This window comes from Oncorhynchus mykiss, chromosome 1, assembly GCF_013265735.2.
Source record: "Oncorhynchus mykiss isolate Arlee chromosome 1, USDA_OmykA_1.1, whole genome shotgun sequence".
NCBI lineage: Eukaryota > Metazoa > Chordata > Actinopteri > Salmoniformes > Salmonidae > Oncorhynchus > Oncorhynchus mykiss.
Window position 1 is genome coordinate 35,638,876 of NC_048565.1, and position 24,483 is coordinate 35,663,358.

Here is a 24,483-nt window from a genome sequence, read left to right on the forward strand (position 1 = left end):
TATCGACCCCTATAAAAAAAATACATTCATTAGCATCCACAAAATAATCAGCATTTCCTGTTGCAGCAGGATTATGTTCCTTCTCTGAGAAACTGGTCAAATTAAGATCCGTACAAGCAGATACAGAGCTACTGTGTTAGAATAATACCCAAATGTCCTGTTACAAGCAGATACAGAGCTACTGTGTTAGAATAATACCCGAATGTCCTGTTACAAGCAGATACAGAGCTACTGTGTTAGAATAATACCCGAATGTCCTGTTACAAGCAGATACAGAGCTACTGTGTTAGAATAATACCCGAATGTCCTGTTACAAGCAGATACAGAGCTACTGTGTTAGAATAATACCCGAATGTCCTGTCACAAGCAGATACAGAGCTACTGTGTTAGAATAATACCCGAATGTCCTGTTACAAGCAGATACAGAGCTACTGTGTTAGAATAATACCCGAATGTCCTGTTACAAACAGATACAGAGCTACTGTGTTAGAATAATACCCGAATGTCCTGTTACAAGCAGATACAGAGCTACTGTGTTAGAATAATACCCGAATGTCCTGTTACAAGCAGTACATCATGCTATGCACTGTACCATCATGCATCACTTCTAGAAGAAATCTGCTGCTCTGAAACTCCTTTCACCTGGGCGTCAGGGTCCGTGTAGCCTAGCGGTTAGAGCATTGGGCCAGTAACCAAAAGGTCGCTGGCTTGAATCTCCGAGCCGACAAGGTGAAAACTAATCTGTCGATGTTCCCTTGAGCAAGGCACTTAACCCTACAGAGGTAAGATCCTCGTTTAAAATCACTCTTTTCTTGCTGACAAATTTCCTGCACGGCAGGAAATTCAAACTTGTAGTGTATTCCAGTTTTAAAAAGGCTTCTTAAGTTTATCATTTCCACTCTGAAATTTCAGATTTCAGTCATTTCAGACTATGACCCACGTAATAATTCACCTTTCCTGTTGCTGCAAGACTATTTCCTGCTGTAAAATCCTACATCTGTAATTGCTCCTGTAAGTCTCTGGATAAGAGCGTCTGCTAAATGACTCAAATGTCAAATGTGTTCTCTTCTAGTCAAACATCAGCTCAACGATCACATCAATACAAGACATAGAGAATATGTGTCCTGAAATCCCTGTGCATCAAAGTATCATAATAACGCATACATTTGTCACATGACACCAAGCACACCTCAACCCTGGTGTTGTCTATGTTATTCCCACCCTCGCCTTCCCCATGTTTTGATTTCTAGAGGTGTAAAAAAATATATATATATTTTAATGTACTGTCGGCTGGCTAGGCCTCCCTAATGGACGTGGATTAGTGTGTACGGATGGTGAGTGTGCCTGCGTATGTGTGTTGGTGATTTTGTGACCCTGGAGGTTGAAATACACACCCACACATCAGTTCGCCCTGCCTTTATGTACATACCTCAAATACCTCGTACCTCTGCACATTGACCTGCTACTACCTGTAGATATCTGCATTCTTGTGCCTTTTATTTGATTCCTGGTGTTACCATTATTGTGTTATTTGCATTATTATTTGTAAACTCTGCCCCCTTAGGGAAGTGCTCGTAAGCAAGCATTTCACGGTAAAGTCCACGCCAGTTGTATTCGGCGCATGTGACAAATAACATTTGATTTGACACACACAGCCTATTTACCTCTATATAAAAACCCAGGGTAGAGGATGACAGAGGAGGGGATGGTGTCTGGAGGGACTCAGTGCTGGTAATAGGAGATGAGGAGAGACAACGTCAGACTGGATGGAGCTCACAGAGACAGTCAGTCACTATCCTAACATCAAACATCTCATTAGGTCTAATTACTGCTTGGAACACATGTAGACACATCATAGTCTTAGTCCTTGGTAGACCTTCAATGGTCTGTCCTGGGTCCTTAGATGAAGATAACGGACCTTGATGATGTCTAAATAATATTGTTGTGGTGCCGTTAGATTTGAAATATGGCGCGGGTGTGTGACTGTCTCCATATTCCACAACACTACAATGGCACCTTGTTACCTACGTTGACTACAACAAAAGGCAGACGGACTGGCAGCCATAGGCAGGCTAAGCCCAGCTCCTCCTGGAGTAACGCAGGCTGTAGTTTTCTAAAGACAGGCTGGATCTTTACTGCTCTGCTCTAGTCAGCACTAATAAAGACTGGCCCGACAGTTAAAAGCCTACTGATAAAAGCCTACTGTAGATGTGAGGAACCTTTCACCTAAGACGTCTTTAGGAGCACCCTCCCAGGGTGAGAAAGGAGGAAGACAGAGAGAACGAGCAAGGGAGAGCGACAGAGCACAGATGGAGAGAGAGTTTGAAGTCCTAATAGGGTTCAGACAACAAGGGCCAGGTGGTGTAATATCCATAACGTCTGAGCCATGCCCCACAGTGACAGCGTCAGTCATCTAAATCAACCAGACTCTCCTCATCTGCCCCCTGGCTAGTGACCCATCACTCTAAAACACACACCTTCACGACAGGCCTAAAAAATACTGCATATCCAGCAAGATATTATTTGATTTATTCAAAACGATTCCTCTACGGCTCTTTCCATAGAACATTTTCCTATAGCTCAGTGTGGTCAGTGCAATTAAAACCCCGGCCCTCTCCTCTTCAGAAGACAGAGGGCCTTCTTACTAGACAGACGTAAGACGGCTAACTGTGCATGCGCATGATAACTATGCAGTCCAGTCTGCTCCTGTGTGGAGAGAGTGAGTGAAGAATGCCAGCGAGGCACTTTAAGGTTCATTTAGGCTCTCCTCTTCTCCCTGGCCACTCTATTAGCAGTCTGGAGAGAGGGATGTATGTCCCAAGCCAAGAGAAATGCATAATCAAGCATTTAAACAAACACCACAGTCTCTCGCTATGTCACACACACACACACACTCACACGGACACACATATAGAACACACGCAAATACAGACACGTACTTAGCCACACACACAGTTATGTTTGTCCACACACACGATCATCCAAATGTCTTCTGTAAAACCTTCCATAATAGCTAGCCTGGTTATTATACAGTATTCCTCCATATGATGCCCCTGTGTTATATCCTGCTGAAATCCCCTACAGAGTACGGAGGTAAGGCCAGTGTAGGTGAGTGAATGTGTGTGTCTGCTCTGAGGAGAGATCAGGGAAAGAAAGAGGGCTGAGAGGACGAGGAGAGTTCTCTCATCTCATTTACATCACGCCACCCCAAGCCTCTCCTCTCCCTCTTTCCATCCCTGTCTCCACTAAACTAATGCATGGATGGGTGGGTGTTTATGGCTGAGCAGGAAGGGTAAACAGGAAGTAAATAAATTAAGCAAGAGATGTGAAAGTGTCCCTGGAGAACAGGAGACAAGCTACTAATATGTGAGGAAACAGACCAATTTGCAGCGCGTGTCGCTGTGGGAATAGGACAGAAGCCCATGAATGATTCTGCTCATGTAGCTGAGACGAGAGGAGAGGTGAGAGGAGGAGGAGGGAGGACCGTGTGCTTTAACGTAAGGGGTGTTTATGGGGGTTTGAGGATCTGAAAGGGGGTTCTGGGCCTGCTTATGTAGGCCCATGTGTATGCATCTAAAGCTACAGTAGACACAGTTATCCCTGTGTATGAATTATGAATGGACAACAAAATATATTTTCAAAGTGCTAAGAGGGCTGTTTAGAATAAAGTATAGTTTTTCTTCAATAATTTGATGATTCTAAAATGAGTAAAAAGACCACCTACAAGCAAAATCATAACCTCAAGTGTGTAAAACAAGATGAACAAAGAGAGAGCGAGAACGAGAGCACAGGGGCCTGCTCACTGACCTGGGAAATGAGGTCCGATTTCCTCGCTAGTTCTGGGAAGCAAAAGAGAGAAAAGAAAGCGAAACGGAGGGGGTAGCGGGGGAACATAGGGGGAAGTCTTGAGCACTAACTAAAAAGAAAAGACAAAAAAAATGGAGAGGGGCACAAGTAGAACAGAGGGGAGAGGGGAGAGATGACAGTCTTTGGAGTGCTAACTAAAAGAGAGGCATCCTGAGGCCCTGTGGGGTGGTGTGTGAGTGTGTGTGTCAAGGTCAGCATTTCATATGTGTCACTTCCTGTTGGCCAGTGCGGCAGGAGCGTTGCTTGGCACTAGGGCCGCCAGCCGGGAAGACTGGCACAGGAGGTTACCACACTGGGACACACACACACACACATTTGTCTGCAAACTAGTTTGGGTCTAGTTGAGAGTAAAGTACATGATAGTATTTGTGGCATACACCGGCCTATAGCACGTGCATACTGTACATATGCATTAATGACCACAGACATACAGGTATAACCTCACATGACCACATACAAGATCTCTCACACACATACACACAGAAACAAACACACACTTTCTGTTAGAATATACCGGCGATATACTGTTTAAATGCCGTCAGTATGATTTTCAATATTATTACGTTTGTTTTTTATAGCGGCCCTTGTGTGCACATTCGGTAATAGCGTAAACCCCGGTATGGTACAGAAACGGTATGAAGATCTGGATCCCACCCAACACTACTGTTACCGCACTGTCTCCTCTCTCTCCTTGTCTCCGTACCTCTCAATCTGCCTTCGTCTGTGGATGACTGACTTTTTGCATGCCTGCCTGGCTGAAGGGAAGCCTCTCACTGCACCTGCTCTGTAAAATGGACTACTTTTGCTCGGACAACACTAACAGCCTCAGTGACTAACTATTCTGTCTATGTGCTTATTTTGTTGCCTGTCTCCCCGGCCCTGGCCGTTGTTAATGCGGTTGTTTGACATTGCAGGCAGAGGGCTTTCTTCTCCCAGCAGCCCCGGTGGACAGTAGGCTTTACCCTAATTGGTTCCTGAGCACAACCCTCCACAGCCGCCAACAGCCATGTTAATGCCCCGACACACACATGTACACACACATACACCCGTCTGTAAAATACACTCTGTAAACAACAAGAACAGGACAATCAGTGGCTAGCTGACTAATTAACATCCTCACAAAACATCTCATTAGCATTTCCTACAGAGGGGAAGGAGAAAGTGTGTAAGTGACATTCTGCACAGCGGCCATGGGCCTTGGTAGGCCCACCAATCAGAGAGCGGTATCTCAGGGGAGTCCAATACGCCTCTCCATGGGGGGAAGATAAGCAGAATTTTAGAGGCAATCAGCAAAAAGAAATCAGTGGGCATACGCAGTTTAACCAGCAGCTTAACCTGCTTTACTGTGAGTAGAATATCAGATTCTGTTTCAGAGGCACAGTGGTATGGAGCTGTATAGTTCATAGGAGATGAGTGGACAGTGCATCAACCAGTCAAGGTACAGACAAATGTCCCAGCTGCATTCCAGAGTACTGAAGTGCAAAAATGGATACCATTTTGATTGTTAGGATATCGTGGCCTTCATCAGAATACTGTACGTCCCAAACTTTACAAAGAGAAGGAAAATTCCACAAATCCGGTCTTCCAAGAATCAGTGGTGTGGGTGTGTCTGTAGGAATAGCAGAGAGGAGTGTGATTCCCTGAACAGGATATGACCCCTGACCTGTGTTCCAGCCCGTCTGTCCTGACCCCTGGTATTATCCTTCTGTCACCTGACTGTTATACCAACTGTCAGGACCCCGTGACCCAGCACTCATCACACAGCTACTACTAACACTACACTGGTCTTATGATAAAGTAGCCCATTATGAGCGAACAGAGAGAAAAAGAGAGAGTAGGGGGAGAAAAAGAGCAAGAGAGACAGAGAGAGAGACAGAGAGGGACAGAGAGAGAGCCTCCTACTGTAATCTGTGTGGCAGTCCAGGCAGGTAGTGGGGAGGGGGGTCAGGGGTCAGGTGCTATCGGGACAGCAGCTCAGCTCCTGCCAGCCCTGACTGAACTCAGGAAGTAGATTACCTTTTCATGACCTTTTGTCTAGAAGACCCCAAAATATATCCTCTTATCACAACGACCTTAGCGCGGGTGCATGGGAAGAGGAGGAGAGACATCCATCATAGGACAGATTAATCCTCCTCTCCATTCTTCTGCTCCATCTATTAATAATGTCGCCGGAGGGGAGAATTTGCTCCCAAGATTTATTCTGATATCGTGACTTTTATTCATTAACCTGCAATACGGGCCTTCCTTTTAGCAAGGAATATATATTTTACTGCAAATTCTCAGCACATTGATTGAGCTTGTTTAGACTGCAAATTCAAGTACTCGTTGACCTATTCTAAAAAAGACTTTGTGAATGAGAGTTGACGAACATATTAGATAAACATAAATGTGATGGTATACACTCCTCTCCATATGGATTTGATGTATTTGGACAATCTTTTTGTTTTTTTTGCTATATTCTCTAGAGTTTTAGATTTGAGATAGAATGTTTTTTTTATACCTTTATTTAACTAGGCAAGTCAGTTAAGAACAAATTCTTATTTTCAATGACAGCCTAGGAACAGTGGGTTAACTGCCTGTTCAGGGGCAGAACGACAGATTCATACCTTGTCAGCTTGGGGGTTTGAACTTACAACCTTCCGGTTACTAGTCCAACGCTCTAACCACTAGGCTACCCTAGGCAACAGTACAGAAAGGCATCTTTAATCTGATGGTATTTTCATAAATATTTGTTTTAACATTTGGAAATAAAAGCACTATATGCATCTAGTCCCCCCATTTGAAAGAAGTATTTGGAAAAATTCACTTATAGTGTATTAATGTGGTCAAATGTTAAGCATTTGGTCCCCTGGTTTGATACACTACAAGTGATTTAGTCCAAATCTGTCTTAGGAAAAGAGATCTGGGATGAGTTGAAATGGCAGGTATGTTAACATGGTCTAAGCACACCAAGACAATCGTGAAGAGGCCACGACAAAACCTATTCCCCCTCAGGAGACTGAAAAGATTTGTCATGGGTCCTCAGATCCTCAAAAGGTTTTACAGCTGCACCATCGAGAGCATTCTGACAGGTTGGGTAGTGCATACGACCCAGTACATCACCGGGGCCAAGCTTCCTGCCATCCAGGACCTCTATACCAGGGAGTGTCAGAGGAAGGCCCTAGAATTTGTCAAAGACTCCAGCCACCCTGGTCATAGACTGCTCTCTCTGCTACCAAATCAAATCAAATCTAATTTATTTATATACAGTGCCTTGCGAAAGTATTCGGCCCCCTTGAACTTTGCGACCTTTTGCCACATTTCTGGCTTCAAACATAAAGATATAAAACTGTATTTTTTTTGTGAAGAATCAACAACAAGTGGGACACAATCATGAAGTGGAACGACATTTATTGGATATTTCAAACTTTTTTAACAAATCAAAAACTGAAAAATTGGGCGTGCAAAATTATTCAGCCCCTTTACTTTCAGTGCAGCAAACTCTCTCCAGAAGTTCAGTGAGGATCTCTGAATGATCCAATGTTGACCTAAATGACTAATGATGATAAATACAATCCACCTGTGTGTAATCAAGTCTCCCTATAAATGCACCTGCACTGTGATAGTCTCAGAGGTCCGTTAAAACCGCAGAGAGCATCATGAAGAACAAGGAACACACCAGGCAGGTCCGAGATACTGTTGTGAAGAAGTTTAAAGCCGGATTTGGATACAAAAAGATTTCCCAAGCTTTAAACATCCTAAGGAGCACTGTGCAAGCGATAATATTGAAATGGAAGGAGTATCAGACCACTGCAAATCTACCAAGACCTGGCCGTCCCTCTAAACTTTCAGCTCATATTAGGAGAAGACTGATCAGAGATGCAGCCAAGAGGCCCATGATCACTCTGGATGAACTGCAGAGATCTACAGCTGAGGTGGGAGACTCTGTCCATAGGACAACAATCAGTCGTATATTGCACAAATCTGGCCTTTATGGAAGAGTGGCAAGAAGAAAGCCATTTCTTAAAGATATCCATAAAAAGTGTCGTTTAAAGTTTGCCACAAGCCACCTGGGAGACACACCAAACATGTGGAAGAAGGTGCTCTGGTCAGATGAAACCAAAATTGAACTTTTTGGCAACAATGCAAAACGTTATGTTTGGCGTAAAAGCAACACAGCTGAACACACCATCCCCACTGTCAAACATGGTGGTGGCAGCATCATGGTTTGGGCCTGCTTTTCTTCAGCAGGGACAGGGAAGATGGTTAAAATTGATGGGAAGATGGATGGAGCCAAATACAGGACCATTCTGGAAGAAAACCTGATGGAGTCTGCAAAAGACCTGAGACTGGGACGGAGATTTGTCTTCCAACAAGACAATGAGCCAAAACATAAAGCAAAATCTACAATGGAATGGTTGAAAAATAAACATATCCAGGTGTTAGAATGGCCAAGTCAAAGTCCAGACCTGAATCCAATCGAGAATCTGTGGAAAGAACTGAAAACTGCTGTTCACAAATGCTCTCCATCCAACCTCACTGAGCTCGAGCTGTTTTGCAAGGAGGAATGGGAAAAAATTTCAGTCTCTCGATGTGCAAAACTGATAGAGACATACCCCAAGCGACTTACAGCTGTAATCGCAGCAAAAGGTGGCGCTACAAAGTATTAACTTAAGGGGGCTGAATAATTTTGCACGGCCAATTTTTCAGTTCTTGATTTGTTAAAAAAGTTTGAAATATCCAATAAATGTCGTTCCACTTCATGATTGTGTCCCACTTGTTGTTGATTCTTCACAAAAAAATACAGTTTTATATCTTTATGTTTGAAGCCTGAAATGTGGCAAAAGGTCGCAAAGTTCAAGGGGGCCGAATACTTTCGCAAGGCACTGTAGCCCTTCGTACATCAGCTGATATCTCAAAGTGCTGTACAGAAACCCAGCCTGCAAGCAATGCAGGTGTAGAAGCACGGTGGCTAGGAAAAACTCCCTAGAAAGGCCAAAACCTAGGAAGAAACCAGGCTATGTGAGGTGGACAGTCCTCTTCTGGCTGTGCCGGGTGGAGATTATAACAGAACATGGCCAAGATGTTCAAATGTTCATAAATGACCAGCATGGTCCAATAATAATAAGGCAGAACAGTTGAAACTGGAGCAGCAGCACGGCCAGGTGGACTGGGGACAGCAAGAAGTCATCATGTCAGGTAGTCCTGAGGCATGGTCCTAGGGCTCAGGTCCTCCGAGAGAGAGAAAGAAAGAGAGAATTAGAGAGAGCACACTTAAATTCACACAGGACACCGAATAGGACAGGAGAAGTACTCCAGATATAACAAACTGACCCTAGCCCCCCGACACATAAACTACTGCAGCATAAATACTGGAGGCTGAGACAGGAGGGGTCAGGAGACACTGTGGCCCCATCCGAGGACACCCCCGGACAGGGCCAAACAGGAAGGATATAACCCCACTTTGCCAAAGCACAGCCCCCACACCACTACTAGAAGGATATCTTCAACCACCAACTTACCATCCTGAGACAAGGCTGAGTATAGCCCACAAATATCTCCGCCACGGCATAGGTCCTCAGATCCTCAAAAGGTTTTACAGCTGCACCATCGAGAGCATTCTGACGGGTTGCATCACTGCCTGATATGGCAACTGCTCTCAAGTGGTACCGGAGCGCCAAGTCTAGGTCCATGAGGCTTCTAAACAGCTCCTACCCCCATATCTATGTATATCCACTTTAATAACTCTAACTACATGTTCATAATTACCGACACCGGTGCCCCCCGCACATTGACACATTGACTCTGTACTGGTACCCCCTGTAAAGAGCCCCGTTATAGTTATTTACTGCTGCTCTTTAATTATTTGTTAATTACATTTTCTTAAAACTGCATTGTTGGTTAAGGGCTTGTAAGTAAGCATTTCACTGTCAGGTCTACTACACCTGTTGTATTCGGTGCATGTGACAAATACAATTTGATTGACATCCTGCTATCAGTCTTTCGCTCTCTCTACTCAGTGCTCCCTCTCTCTTCTCAGTTTCTCTCACTATGCTCCCTCTCCCTCTTGTTCTGTCTCTCACTTTCTGCAATGAGCTCTCTCGCTCTTTCCCCACTCGCTCTTTCCCCACTCTCTCTTTCCCCACTCTCTCTTTCCCCACTCCCCCCTCCCTCCTCCAGGTAATCAACCCAGTACTAATGGCTTATTCTTTCTGCTCCAGCAGACACATCCCACTTGTTTATTTTCCTCCACTCGTAAATCTGGGGGTACGTCACAGGCGCTAAAATATTACCACTATAATCTCAGGTAATTATCTCTCTCTCTAACAGCCATTCCATTGCAGAGTTTTCTGTAACTCTGATGTGGGATTCAAGGGTTTCCAGTTTTTGTACTGTATGTGTATGTTAATAAAGCTCCAATAGTGTGTACTGTATGTGTAGGTTAATAAAGCTCCATCAGTGTGTACTGTATGTGTAGGTTAATAAAGCTCCAATAGTGTGTACTGTATGTGTAGGTTAATAAAGCTCCATCAGTGTGTACTGTATGTGTAGGTTAATAAAGCTCCATCAGTGTGTATGTGTAGGTTAATAAAGCTCCATCAGTGTGTACTGTATGTGTAGGTTAATAAAGCTCCAGCAGTGTGTACTGTATGTGTAGGTTAATAAAGCTCCATCAGTGTGTACTGTATGTGTAGGTTAATAAAGCTCCATCAGTGTGTACTGTATGTGTAGGTTAATAAAGCTACATCAGTGTGTATGTGTAGGTTAATAAAGCTCCAGCAGTGTGTACTGTATGTGTAGGTTAATAAAGCTCCATCAGTGTGTACTGTATGTGTAGGTTAATAAAGCTCCATCAGTGTGTATGTGTATGTTAATAAAGCTCCAATAGTGTGTACTGTATGTGTAGGTTAATAAAGCTCCATCAGTGTGTACTGTATGTGTAGGTTAATAAAGCTCCATCAGTGTGTACTGTATGTGTAGGTTAATAAAGCTCCATCAGTGTGTATGTGTAGGTTAATAAAGCCCCATCAATGTGTACTGTATGTGTAGGTTAATAAAGCTCCATCAGTGTGTACTGTATGTGTAGGTTAATAAAGCTCCAGCAGTGTGTACTGTATGTGTAGGTTAATAAAGCTCCATCAGTGTGTACTGTATGTGTAGGTTAATAAAGCTCCATCAGTGTGTACTGTATGTGTAGGTTAATAAAGCTCCATCAGTGTGTATGTGTAGGTTAATAAAGCCCCATCAATGTGTACTGTATGTGTAGGTTAATAAAGCTCCATCAGTGTGTACTGTATGTGTAGATTAATAAAGCTCCAGCAGTGTGTATGTGTAGGTTAATAAAGCTCCAGCAGTGTGTACTGTATGTGTAGGTTAATAAAGCTCCAGCAGTGTGTACTGTATGTGTAGTTTAATAAAGCCCCATCAATGTGTACTGTATGTGTAGGTTAATAAAGCTCCATCAGTGTGTACTGTATGTGTAGATTAATAAAGCTCCAGCAGTGTGTATGTGTAGGTTAATAAAGCTCCAGCAGTGTGTACTGTATGTGTAGGTTAATAAAGCTCCAGCAGTGTGTACTGTATGTGTAGTTTAATAAAGCTCCATCAGTGTGTACTGTATGTGTAGGTTAAAAAAGCTCCAGCAGTGTGTACTGTATGTGTAGGTTAAAAAATTTCCATCAGTGTGTATGTGTAGGTTAATAAAGTTCCATCAGTGTGTACTGTATGTGTAGGTTAATAAAGCTACAGCAGTGTGTACTGTATGTGTAGGTTAATAAAGCTACAGCAGTGTGTACTGTATGTGTAGGTTAATAAAGCTACAGCAGTGTGTACTGTATGTGTAGGTTAATAAAGCTCCATCAGTGTGTATGTGTAGGTTAATAAAGCTCCAGCAGTGTGTACTGTATGTGTAGGTTAATAAAGCTCCATCAGTGTGTACTGTATGTGTAGGTTAATAAAGCTCCATCAGTGTGTACTGTATGTGTAGGTTAATAAAGCTCCATCAGTGTGTATGTGTAGGTTAATAAAGCTCCAGCAGTGTGTACTGTATGTGTAGGTTAATAAAGCTCCATCAGTGTGTACTGTATGTGTAGGTTAATAAAGCTCCATCAGTGTGTACTGTATGTGTAGGTTAATAAAGCTCCATCAGTGTGTACTGTATGTGTAGATTAATAAAGCTCCATCAGTGTGTACTGCATGTGTAGGTTAATAAAGCTACATCAGTGTGTATGTGTAGGTTAATAAAGTTCCAGCAGTGTGTACTGTATGTGTAGGTTAATAAAGCTCCATCAGTGTGTACTGTATGTGTAAGTTAATAAAGCTCCATCAGTGTGTACTGTATTTGTAGGTTAATAAAGCTCCATCAGTGTGTGCTGTTTGTGTAGGTTAATAAAGCTCCAGCAGTGTGTACTGTATGTGTAGGTTAATAAAGCTCCATCAGTGTGTATGTGTAGGTTAATATAGCTCCATCAGTGTGTACTGTATGTGTAGGTTAATAAAGCTCCATCAGTGTGTATGTGTAGGTTAATAAAGCTCCAGCAGTGTGTACTGTATGTGTAGGTTAATAAAGCTCCAGCAGTGTGTACTGTATGTGTAGGTTAATAAAGCTCCATCAGTGTGTACTGTATGTGTAGGTTAATAAAGATCCATCAGTGTGTATGTGTAGGTTAATAAAGCTCCAGCAGTGTGTACTGTATGTGTAGGTTAATAAAGCTCCATCAGTGTGTACTGTATGTGTAGGTTAATAAAGCTCCATCAGTGTGTACTGTATGTGTAGGTTAATAAAGCTCCATCAGTGTGTACTGTATGTGTAGATTAATAAAGCTCCATCAGTGTGTACTGCATGTGTAGGTTAATAAAGCTACATCAGTGTGTATGTGTAGGTTAATAAAGCTCCAGCAGTGTGTACTGTATGTGTAGGTTAATAAAGCTCCATCAGTGTGTAATGTATGTGTAAGTTAATAAAGCTCCATCAGTGTGTACTGTATGTGTAGGTTAAAAAAGCTCCATCAGTGTGTATGTGTAGGTTAATAAAGCTCCATCAGTGTGTGCTGTTTGTGTAGGTTAATAAAGCTCCAGCAGTGTGTACTGTATGTGTAGGTTAATAAAGCTCCATCAGTGTGTATGTGTAGGTTAATATAGCTCCATCAGTGTGTACTGTATGTGTAGGTTAATAAAGCTCCATCAGTGTGTATGTGTAGGTTAATAAAGCTCCATCAGTGTGTACTGTATGTGTAGGTTAATAAAGCTCCATCAGTGTGTACTGTATGTGTAGGTTAATAAAGCTCCATCAGTGTGTACTGTATGTGTAGGTTAATAAAGCTCCATCAGTGTGTACTGTATGTGTAGGTTAATAAAGCTCCATCAGTGTGTATGTGTAGGTTAATAAAGCCCCATCAATGTGTACTGTATGTGTAGGTTAATAAAGCTCCATCAGTGTGTACTGTATGTGTAGGTTAATAAAGCTCCAGCAGTGTGTATGTGTAGTTTAATAAAGCTCCATCAGTGTGTACTGTATGTGTAGGTTAATAAAGCTCCAGCAGTGTGTATGTGTAGGTTAATAAAGCTCCATCAGTGTGTACTGTATGTGTAGGTTAATAAAGCTCCATCAGTGTGTACTGTATGTGTAGGTTAATAAAGCTCCAGCAGTGTGTACTGTATGAGTAGGTTAAAAAATTTCCATCAGTGTGTATGTGTAGGTTAATAAAGCTCCATCAGTGTGTACTGTATGTGTAGGTTAATAAAGCTACAGCAGTGTGTACTGTATGTGTAGGTTAATAAAGCTACAGCAGTGTGTACTGTATGTGTAGGTTAATAAAGCTACAGCAGTGTGTACTGTATGTGTAGGTTAATAAAGCTCCATCAGTGTGTATGTGTAGGTTAATAAAGCTCCAGCAGTGTGTACTGTATGTGTAGGTTAATAAAGCTCCATCAGTGTGTATGTGTAGGTTAATAAAGCTCCAGCAGTGTGTACTGTATGTGTAGGTTAATAAAGCTCCAGCACTGTGTACTGTATGTGTAGGTTAATAAAGCTCCATCAGTGTGTATGTGTAGGTTAATAAAGCTCCATCAGTGTGTATGTGTAGGTTAATAAAGCTCCATCAGTGTGTACTGTATGTGTAGGTTAATAAAGCTCCATCAGTGTGTATGTGTAGGTTAATAAAGCTCCATCAGTGTGTATGTGTAGGTAATAAAGCTCCATCAGTGTGTATGTGTAGGTTAATAAAGCTCCATCAGTGTGTACTGTATGTGTAGGTTAATAAAGCTCCAGCAGTGTGTATGTGTAGGTTAATAAAGCTCCATCGGTGTGTACTGTATGTGTAGGTTAATAAAGCTCCATCAGTGTGTACTGTATGTGTAGGTTAATAAAGCTCCAGCAGTGTGTATGTGTAGGTTAATAAAGCTCCATCAGTGTGTACTGTATGTGTAGGTTAATAAAGCTCCAGCAGTGTGTACTGTATGTGTAGGTTAATAAAGCTCCATCAGTGTGTACTGTATGTGTAGGTTAATAAAGCTCCATCAGTGTGTACTGTATGTGTAGGTTAATAAAGCTCCATCAGTGTGTATGTGTAGGTTAATAAAGCTCCATCAGTGTGTACTGTATGTGTAGGTTAATAAAGCTCCATCAGTGTGTATGTCTAGGTTAATAAAGCTCCATCAATGTGTACTGTATGTGTAGGTTAATAAAGCTCCAGCAGTGTGTACTGTATGTGTAGGTTAATAAAGCTCCATCAGTGTGTACTGTATGTGTAGGTTAATAAAGCTCCATCAGTGTGTACTGTATGTGTAGGTTATTAAAGCTCCAGCAGTGTGTACTGTATGTGTAGGTTAATAAAGCTCCATCAGTGTGTACTGTATGTCTAGGTTAATAAAGCTCCATCAGTGTGTACTGTATGTGTAGGTTAATAAAGCTTCAGCAGTGTGTACTGTATGTGTAGGTTAATAAAGCTCCATCAGTGTGTACTGTATGTGTAGGTTAATAAAGCTACAGCAGTGTGTACTGTATGTGTAGGTTAATAAAGCTCCAGCAGTGTGTACTGTATGTGTAGGTTAATAAAGCTCCAGCAGTGTGTACTGTATGTGTAGGTTAATAAAGCTCCATCAGTGTGTAAGTGTAGGTTAATAAAGCTCCATCAGTGTGTACTGTATGTGTAGGTTAATAAAGCTCCATCAGTGTGTATGTGTAGTTTAATAAAGCTCCATCAGTGTGTACTGTATGTGTAGGTTAATAAAGCTCCATCAGTGTGTATGTGTAGGTTAATAAAGCTCCATCAGTGTGTACTGTATGTGTAGTTTAATAAAGCTCCATCAGTGTGTACTGTATGTGTAGGTTAATAAAGCTCAAGCAGTGTGTACTGTATGTGTAGGTTAATAAAGCTCCATCAGTGTGTATGTGTAGGTTAATAAAGCTCCAGCAGTGTGTACTGTATGTGTAGGTTAATAAAGCTCCATCAGTGTGTACTGTATGTGTAGGTTAATAAAGCTCCATCAGTGTGTACTGTATGTGTAGGTTAATAAAGCTCCATCAGTGTGTACTGTATGTGTAGATTAATAAAGCTCCATCAGTGTGTACTGCATGTGTAGGTTAATAAAGCTACATCAGTGTGTATGTGTAGGTTAATAAAGCTCCAGCAGTGTGTACTGTATGTGTAGGTTAATAAAGCTCCATCAGTGTGTACTGTATGTGTAAGTTAATAAAGCTCCATCAGTGTGTACTGTATGTGTAGGTTAAAAAAGCTCCATCAGTGTGTATGTGTAGGTTAATAAAGCTCCATCAGTGTGTGCTGTTTGTGTAGGTTAATAAAGCTCCAGCAGTGTGTACTGTATGTGTAGGTTAATAAAGCTCCATCAGTGTGTACTGTATGTGTAGGTTAATAAAGCTCCAGCAGTGTGTATGTGTAGGTTAATAAAGCTCCATCGGTGTGTACTGTATGTGTAGGTTAATAAAGCTCAAGCAGTGTGTACTGTATGTGTAGGTTAATAAAGCTCCATCAGTGTGTATGTGTAGGTTAATAAAGCTCCAGCAGTGTGTACTGTATGTGTAGGTTAATAAAGCTCCATCAGTGTGTACTGTATGTGTAGGTTAATAAAGCTCCAGCAGTGTGTACTGTATGTGTAGGTTAATAAAGCTCCATCAGTGTGTACTGTATGTGTAGATTAATAAAGCTCCATCAGTGTGTACTGCATGTGTAGGTTAATAAAGCTACATCAGTGTGTATGTGTAGGTTAATAAAGCTCCAGCAGTGTGTACTGTATGTGTAGGTTAATAAAGCTCCATCAGTGTGTACTGTATGTGTAAGTTAATAAAGCTCCATCAGTGTGTACTGTATGTGTAGGTTAAAAAAGCTCCATCAGTGTGTATGTGTAGGTTAATAAAGCTCCATCAGTGTGTGCTGTTTGTGTAGGTTAATAAAGCTCCAGCAGTGTGTACTGTATGTGTAGGTTAATAAAGCTCCATCAGTGTGTATGTGTAGGTTAATATAGCTCCATCAGTGTGTACTGTATGTGTAGGTTAATAAAGCTCCATCAGTGTGTATGTGTAGGTTAATAAAGCTCCATCAGTGTGTACTGTATGTGTAGGTTAATAAAGCTCCATCGGTGTGTACTGTATGTGTAGGTTAATAAAGCTCCATCAGTGTGTACTGTATGTGTAGGTTAATAAAGCTCCATCAGTGTGTACTGTATGTGTAGGTTAATAAAGCTCCATCAGTGTGTACTGTATGTGTAGGTTAATAAAGCTCCAGCAGTGTGTATGTGTAGTTTAATAAAGCTCCATCAGTGTGTACTGTATGTGTAGGTTAATAAAGCTCCAGCAGTGTGTATGTGTAGGTTAATAAAGCTCCATCAGTGTGTACTGTATGTGTAGGTTAATAAAGCTCCATCAGTGTGTACTGTATGTGTAGGTTAATAAAGCTCCAGCAGTGTGTACTGTATGAGTAGGTTAAAAAATTTCCATCAGTTTGTATGTGTAGGTTAATAAAGCTCCATCAGTGTGTACTGTATGTGTAGGTTAATAAAGCTACAGCAGTGTGTACTGTATGTGTAGGTTAATAAAGCTACAGCAGTGTGTACTGTATGTGTAGGTTAATAAAGCTACAGCAGTGTGTACTGTATGTGTAGGTTAATAAAGCTCCATCAGTGTGTATGTGTAGGTTAATAAAGCTCCAGCAGTGTGTACTGTATGTGTAGGTTAATAAAGCTCCATCAGTGTGTATGTGTAGGTTAATAAAGCTCCAGCAGTGTGTACTGTATGTGTAGGTTAATAAAGCTCCAGCAGTGTGTACTGTATGTGTAGGTTAATAAAGCTCCATCAGTGTGTATGTGTAGGTTAATAAAGCTCCATCAGTGTGTATGTGTAGGTTAATAAAGCTCCATCAGTGTGTACTGTATGTGTAGGTTAATAAAGCTCCATCAGTGTGTATGTGTAGGTTAATAAAGCTCCATCAGTGTGTATGTGTAGGTAATAAAGCTCCATCAGTGTGTATGTGTAGGTTAATAAAGCTCCATCAGTGTGTACTGTATGTGTAGGTTAATAAAGCTCCAGCAGTGTGTATGTGTAGGTTAATAAAGCTCCATCGGTGTGTACTGTATGTGTAGGTTAATAAAGCTCCATCAGTGTGTACTGTATGTGTAGGTTAATAAAGCTCCAGCAGTGTGTATGTGTAGGTTAATAAAGCTCCATCAGTGTGTACTGTATGTGTAGGTTAATAAAGCTCCAGCAGTGTGTACTGTATGTGTAGGTTAATAAAGCTCCATCAGTGTGTACTGTATGTGTAGGTTAATAAAGCTCCATCAGTGTGTACTGTATGTGTAGGTTAATAAAGCTCCATCAGTGTGTATGTGTAGGTTAATAAAGCTCCATCAGTGTGTACTGTATGTGTAGGTTAATAAAGCTCCATCAGTGTGTATGTCTAGGTTAATAAAGCTCCATCAATGTGTACTGTATGTGTAGGTTAATAAAGCTCCAGCAGTGTGTACTGTATGTGTAGGTTAATAAAGCTCCATCAGTGTGTACTGTATGTGTAGGTTAATAAAGCTCCATCAGTGTGTACTGTATGTGTAGGTTAATAAAGCTCCAGCAGTGTGTACTGTATGTGTAGGTTAATAAAGCTCCAGCAGTGTGTACTGTATGTCTAGGTTAATAAAGCTCCATCAGTGTGTACTGTATGTGTAGGTTAATAAAGCTTCAGCAGTGTGTACTGTATGTGTAGGTTAATAAAGCTCCATCAGTGTGTACTGTATGTGTAGGCTAATAAAGCTCCAGCAGTGTGTACTGTATGTGTAGGTTAATAAAGCTCCAGCAGTGTGTACTGTATGTGTAGGTTAATAAAGCTCCAGCAGTGTGTACTGTATGTGTAGGTTAATAAAGCTCCATCAGTGTGTAAGTGTAGGTTAATAAAGCTCCATCAGTGTGTACTGTATGTGTAGGTTAATAAAGCTCCATCAGTGTGTATGTGTAGTTTAATAAAGCTCCATCAGTGTGTACTGTATGTGTAGGTTAATAAAGCTCCATCAGTGTGTACTGTATGTGTAGGTTAATAAAGCTCCATCATTGTGTATGTGTAGGTTAATAAAGCTCAAGCAGTGTGTACTGTATGTGTAGGTTAATATAGCTCCATCAGTGTGTACTGTATGGGTAGGTTAATAAAGCTCCATCAGTGTGTATGTGTAGGTTAATAAAGCTCCAGCAGTGTGTACTGTATGTGTAGGTTAATATAGCTCCATCAGTGTGTACTGTATGTGTAGGTTAATAAAGCTCAAGCAGTGTGTACTGTATGTGTAGGTTAATAAAGCTACAGCAGTGTGTACTGTATGTGTAGGTTAATAAAGCTCCATCAGTGTGTATGTGTAGGTTAATAAAGCTCCAGCAGTGTGTACTGTATGTGTAGGTTAATAAAGCTCCATCAGTGTGTACTGTATGTGTAGGTTAATAAAGCTCCATCAGTGTGTACTGTATGTGTAGGTTAATAAAGCTCCATCAGTGTGTACTGTATGTGTAGATTAATAAAGCTCCATCAGTGTGTACTGCATGTGTAGGTTAATAAAGCTACATCAGTGTGTATGTGTAGGTTAATAAAGCTCCAGCAGTGTGTACTGTATGTGTAGGTTAATAAAGCTCCATCAGTGTGTACTGTATGTGTAGGTTAAAAAAGCTCCATCAGTGTGTATGTGTAGGTTAATAAAGCTCCATCAGTGTGTGCTGTTTGTGTAGGTTAATAAAGCTCCAGCAGTGTGTACTGTATGTGTAGGTTAATAAAGCTCCATCAGTGTGTATGTGTAGGTTAATATAGCTCCATCAGTGTGTACTGTATGTGTAGGTTAATAAAGCTCCATCAGTGTGTATGTGTAGGTTAATAAAGCTCCATCAGTGTGTACTGTATGTGTAGGTTAATAAAGCTCCATCAGTGTGTATGTGTAGGTTAATAAAGCCCCATCAATGTGTACTGTATGTGTAGGTTAATAAAGCTCCATCAGTGTGTACTGTATGTGTAGGTTAATAAAGCTCCAGCAGTGTGTATGTGTAGTTTAATAAAGCTCCATCAGTGTGTACTGTATGTGTAGGTTAATAAAGCTCCAGCAGTGTGTATGTGTAGGTTAATAAAGCTCCATCAGTGTGTACTGTATGTGTAGGTTAATAAAGCTCCATCAGTGTGTACTGTATGTGTAGGTTAATAAAGCTCCAGCAGTGTGTACTGTATGAGTAGGTTAAAAAATGTCCATCAGTGTGTATGTGTAGGTTAATAAAGCTCCATCAGTGTGTACTGTATGTGTAGGTTAATAAAGCTACAGCAGTGTGTACTGTATGTGTAGGTTAATAAAGCTACAGCAGTGTGTACTGTATGTGTAGGTTAATAAAGCTACAGCAGTGTGTACTGTATGTGTAGGTTAATAAAGCTCCATCAGTGTGTATGTGTAGGTTAATAAAGCTCCAGCAGTGTGTACTGTATGTGTAGGTTAATAAAGCTCCATCAGTGTGTATGTGTAGGTTAATAAAGCTCCAGCAGTGTGTACTGTATGTGTAGGTTAATAAAGCTCCAGCAGTGTGTACTGTATGTGTAGGTTAATAAAGCTCCATCAGTGTGTATGTGTAGGTTAATAAAGCTCCATCAGTGTGTATGTGTAGGTTAATAAAGCTCCATCAGTGTGTACTGTATGTGTAGGTTAATAAAGCTCCATCAGTGTGTATGTGTAGGTTAATAAAGCTCAATCAGTGTGTATGTGTAGGTAATAAAGCTCCATCAGTGTGTATGTGTAGGTTAATAAAGCTCCATCAGTGTGTACTGTATGTGTAGGTTAATAAAGCTCCAGCAGTGTGTATGTGTAGGTTAATAAAGCTCCATCGGTGTGTACTGTATGTGTAGGTTAATAAAGCTCCATCAGTGTGTACTGTATGTGTAGGTTAATAAAGCTCCAGCAGTGTGTATGTGTAGGTTAATAAAGCTCCATCAGTGTGTACTGTATGTGTAGGTTAATAAAGCTCCAGCAGTGTGTACTGTATGTGTAGGTTAATAAAGCTCCATCAGTGTGTACTGTATGTGTAGGTTAATAAAGCTCCATCAGTGTGTACTGTATGTGTAGGTTAATAAAGCTCCAGCAGTGTGTATGTGTAGGTTAATAAAGCTCCATCAGTGTGTACTGTATGTGTAGGTTAATAAAGCTCCATCAGTGTGTATGTCTAGGTTAATAAAGCTCCATCAATGTGTACTGTATGTGTAGGTTAATAAAGCTCCAGCAGTGTGTACTGTATGTGTAGGTTAATAAAGCTCCATCAGTGTGTACTGTATGTGTAGGTTAATAAAGCTCCATCAGTGTGTACTGTATGTGTAGGTTAATAAAGCTCCAGCAGTGTGTACTGTATGTGTAGGTTAATAAAGCTCCATCAGTGTGTACTGTATGTCTAGGTTAATAAAGCTCCATCAGTGTGTACTGTATGTGTAGGTTAATAAAGCTCCAGCAGTGTGTACTGTATGTGTAGGTTAATAAAGCTCCATCAGTGTGTACTGTATGTGTAGGTTAATAAAGCTACAGCAGTGGGTACTGTATGTGTAGGTTAATAAAGCTCCAGCAGTGTGTACTGTATGTGTAGGTTAATAAAGCTCCAGCAGTGTGTACTGTATGTGTAGGTTAATAAAGCTCCATCAGTGTGTAAGTGTAGGTTAATAAAGCTCCATCAGTGTGTACTGTATGTGTAGGTTAATAAAGCTCCATCAGTGTGTATGTGTAGTTTAATAAAGCTCCATCAGTGTGTACTGTATGTGTAGGTTAATAAAGCTCCATCAGTGTGTATGTGTAGGTTAATAAAGCTCCATCAGTGTGTACTGTATGTGTAGGTTAATAAAGCTCCATCAGTGTGTATGTGTAGGTTAATAAAGCTCAAGCAGTGTGTACTGTATGTGTAGGTTAATATAGCTCCATCAGTGTGTACTGTATGGGTAGGTTAATAAAGCTCCATCAGTGTGTATGTGTAGGTTAATAAAGCTCCAGCAGTGTGTACTGTATGTGTAGGTTAATATAGCTCCATCAGTGTGTATGTCTAGGTTAATAAAGCTCCATCAATGTGTACTGTATGTGTAGGTTAATAAAGCTCCAGCAGTGTGTACTGTATGTGTAGGTTAATAAAGCTCCATCAGTGTGTACTGTATGTGTAGGTTAATAAAGCTCCATCAGTGTGTACTGTATGTGTAGGTTAATAAAGCTCCAGCAGTGTGTACTGTATGTGTAGGTTAATAAAGCTCCATCAGTGTGTACTGTATGTCTAGGTTAATAAAGCTCCATCAGTGTGTACTGTATGTGTAGGTTAATAAAGCTCCAGCAGTGTGTACTGTATGTGTAGGTTAATAAAGCTCCATCAGTGTGTACTGTATGTGTAGGTTAATAAAGCTACAGCAGTGGGTACTGTATGTGTAGGTTAATAAAGCTCCAGCAGTGTGTACTGTATGTGTAGGTTAATAAAGCTCCAGCAGTGTGTACTGTATGTGTAGGTTAATAAAGCTCCATCAGTGTGTAAGTGTAGGTTAATAAAGCTCCATCAGTGTGTACTGTATGTGTAGGTTAATAAAGCTCCATCAGTGTGTATGTGTAGTTTAATAAAGCTCCATCAGTGTGTACTGTATGTGTAGGTTAATAAAGCTCCATCAGTGTGTATGTGTAGGTTAATAAAGCTCCATCAGTGTGTACTGTATGTGTAGGTTAATAAAGCTCCATCAGTGTGTATGTGTAGGTTAATAAAGCTCAAGCAGTGTGTACTGTATGTGTAGGTTAATATAGCTCCATCAGTGTGTACTGTATGGGTAGGTTAATAAAGCTCCATCAGTGTGTATGTGTAGGTTAATAAAGCTCCAGCAGTGTGTACTGTATGTGTAGGTTAATATAGCTCCATCAGTGTGTACTGTATGTGTAGGTTAATAAAGCTCAAGCAGTGTGTACAGTATGTGTAGGTTAATAAAGCTACAGCAGTGTGTACTGTATGTGTAGGTTAATAAAGCTCCATCAGTGTGTATGTGTAGGTTAATAAAGCTCCAGCAGTGTGTACTGTATGTGTAGGTTAATAAAGCTCCATCAGTGTGTATGTGTAGGTTAATAAAGCTCCAGCAGTGTGTACTGTATGTGTAGGTTAATAAAGCTCCAGCAGTGTGTACTGTATGTGTAGGTTAATAAAGCTCCATCAGTGTGTATGTGTAGGTTAATAAAGCTCCATCAGTGTGTATGTGTAGGTTAATAAAGCTCCATCAGTGTGTACTGTATGTGTAGGTTAATAAAGCTCCATCAGTGTGTACTGTATGTGTAGGTTAATAAAGCTACAGCAGTGTGTACTGTATGTGTAGGTTAATAAAGCTCCATCAGTGTGTATGTGTAGGTTAATAAAGCTCCATCAGTGTGTATGTGTAGGTAATAAAGCTCCATCAGTGTGTATGTGTAGGTTAATAAAGCTCCATCAGTGTGTACTGTATGTGTAGGTTAATAAAGCTCCAGCAGTGTGTACTGTATGTGTAGGTTAATAAAGCTCCATCAGTGTGTATGTGTAGGTTAATAAAGCTCCATCGGTGTGTACTGTATGTGTAGGTTAATAAAGCTCCAGCAGTGTGTATGTGTAGGTTAATAAAGCTCCATCAGTGTGTACTGTATGTATAGGTTAATAAAGCTCCAGCAGTGTGTACTGTATGTGTAGGTTAATAAAGCTCCATCAGTGTGTACTGTATGTGTAGGTTAATAAAGCTCCATCAGTGTGTACTGTATGTGTAGGTTAATAAAGCTCCATCAGTGTGTATGTGTAGGTTAATAAAGCTCCATCAGTGTGTACTGTATGTGTAGGTTAATAAAGCTCCATCAGTGTGTATGTCTAGGTTAATAAAGCTCCATCAATGTGTACTGTATGTGTAGGTTAATAAAGCTCCAGCAGTGTGTACTGTATGTGTAGGTTAATAAAGCTCCATCAGTGTGTACTGTATGTGTAGGTTAATAAAGCTCCAGCAGTGTGTACTGTATGTGTAGGTTAATAAAGCTCCATCAGTGTGTACTGTATGTCTAGGTTAATAAAGCTCCATCAGTGTGTACTGTATGTGTAGGTTAATAAAGCTCCATCAGTGTGTATGTGTAGGTTAATAAAGCTCCAGCAGTGTGTACTGTATGTGTAGGTTAATAAAGCTCCAGCAGTGTGTACTGTATGTGTAGGTTAATAAAGCTCCATCAGTGTGTATGTGTAGGTTAATAAAGCTCCATCAGTGTGTATGTGTAGGTTAATAAAGCTCCATCAGTGTGTACTGTATGTGTAGGTTAATAAAGCTCCATCAGTGTGTATGTGTAGGTTAATAAAGCTCAATCAGTGTGTATGTGTAGGTAATAAAGCTCCATCAGTGTGTATGTGTAGGTTAATAAAGCTCCATCAGTGTGTACTGTATGTGTAGGTTAATAAAGCTCCAGCAGTGTGTATGTGTAGGTTAATAAAGCTCCATCGGTGTGTACTGTATGTGTAGGTTAATAAAGCTCCATCAGTGTGTACTGTATGTGTAGGTTAATAAAGCTCCAGCAGTGTGTATGTGTAGGTTAATAAAGCTCCATCAGTGTGTACTGTATGTGTAGGTTAATAAAGCTCCAGCAGTGTGTACTGTATGTGTAGGTTAATAAAGCTCCATCAGTGTGTACTGTATGTGTAGGTTAATAAAGCTCCATCAGTGTGTACTGTATGTGTAGGTTAATAAAGCTCCAGCAGTGTGTATGTGTAGGTTAATAAAGCTCCATCAGTGTGTACTGTATGTGTAGGTTAATAAAGCTCCATCAGTGTGTATGTCTAGGTTAATAAAGCTCCATCAATGTGTACTGTATGTGTAGGTTAATAAAGCTCCAGCAGTGTGTACTGTATGTGTAGGTTAATAAAGCTCCATCAGTGTGTACTGTATGTGTAGGTTAATAAAGCTCCATCAGTGTGTACTGTATGTGTAGGTTAATAAAGCTCCAGCAGTGTGTACTGTATGTGTAGGTTAATAAAGCTCCATCAGTGTGTACTGTATGTCTAGGTTAATAAAGCTCCATCAGTGTGTACTGTATGTGTAGGTTAATAAAGCTCCAGCAGTGTGTACTGTATGTGTAGGTTAATAAAGCTCCATCAGTGTGTACTGTATGTGTAGGTTAATAAAGCTA

General features: G+C 40.8%; 1 pseudogene; it reads right to left on the reverse strand.

The window, feature by feature from the left end:
- LOC110532260 overlaps window positions 1-24,483 on the reverse strand; it is a 259,982-nt pseudogene that overhangs the window by 204,081 nt on the left and 31,418 nt on the right.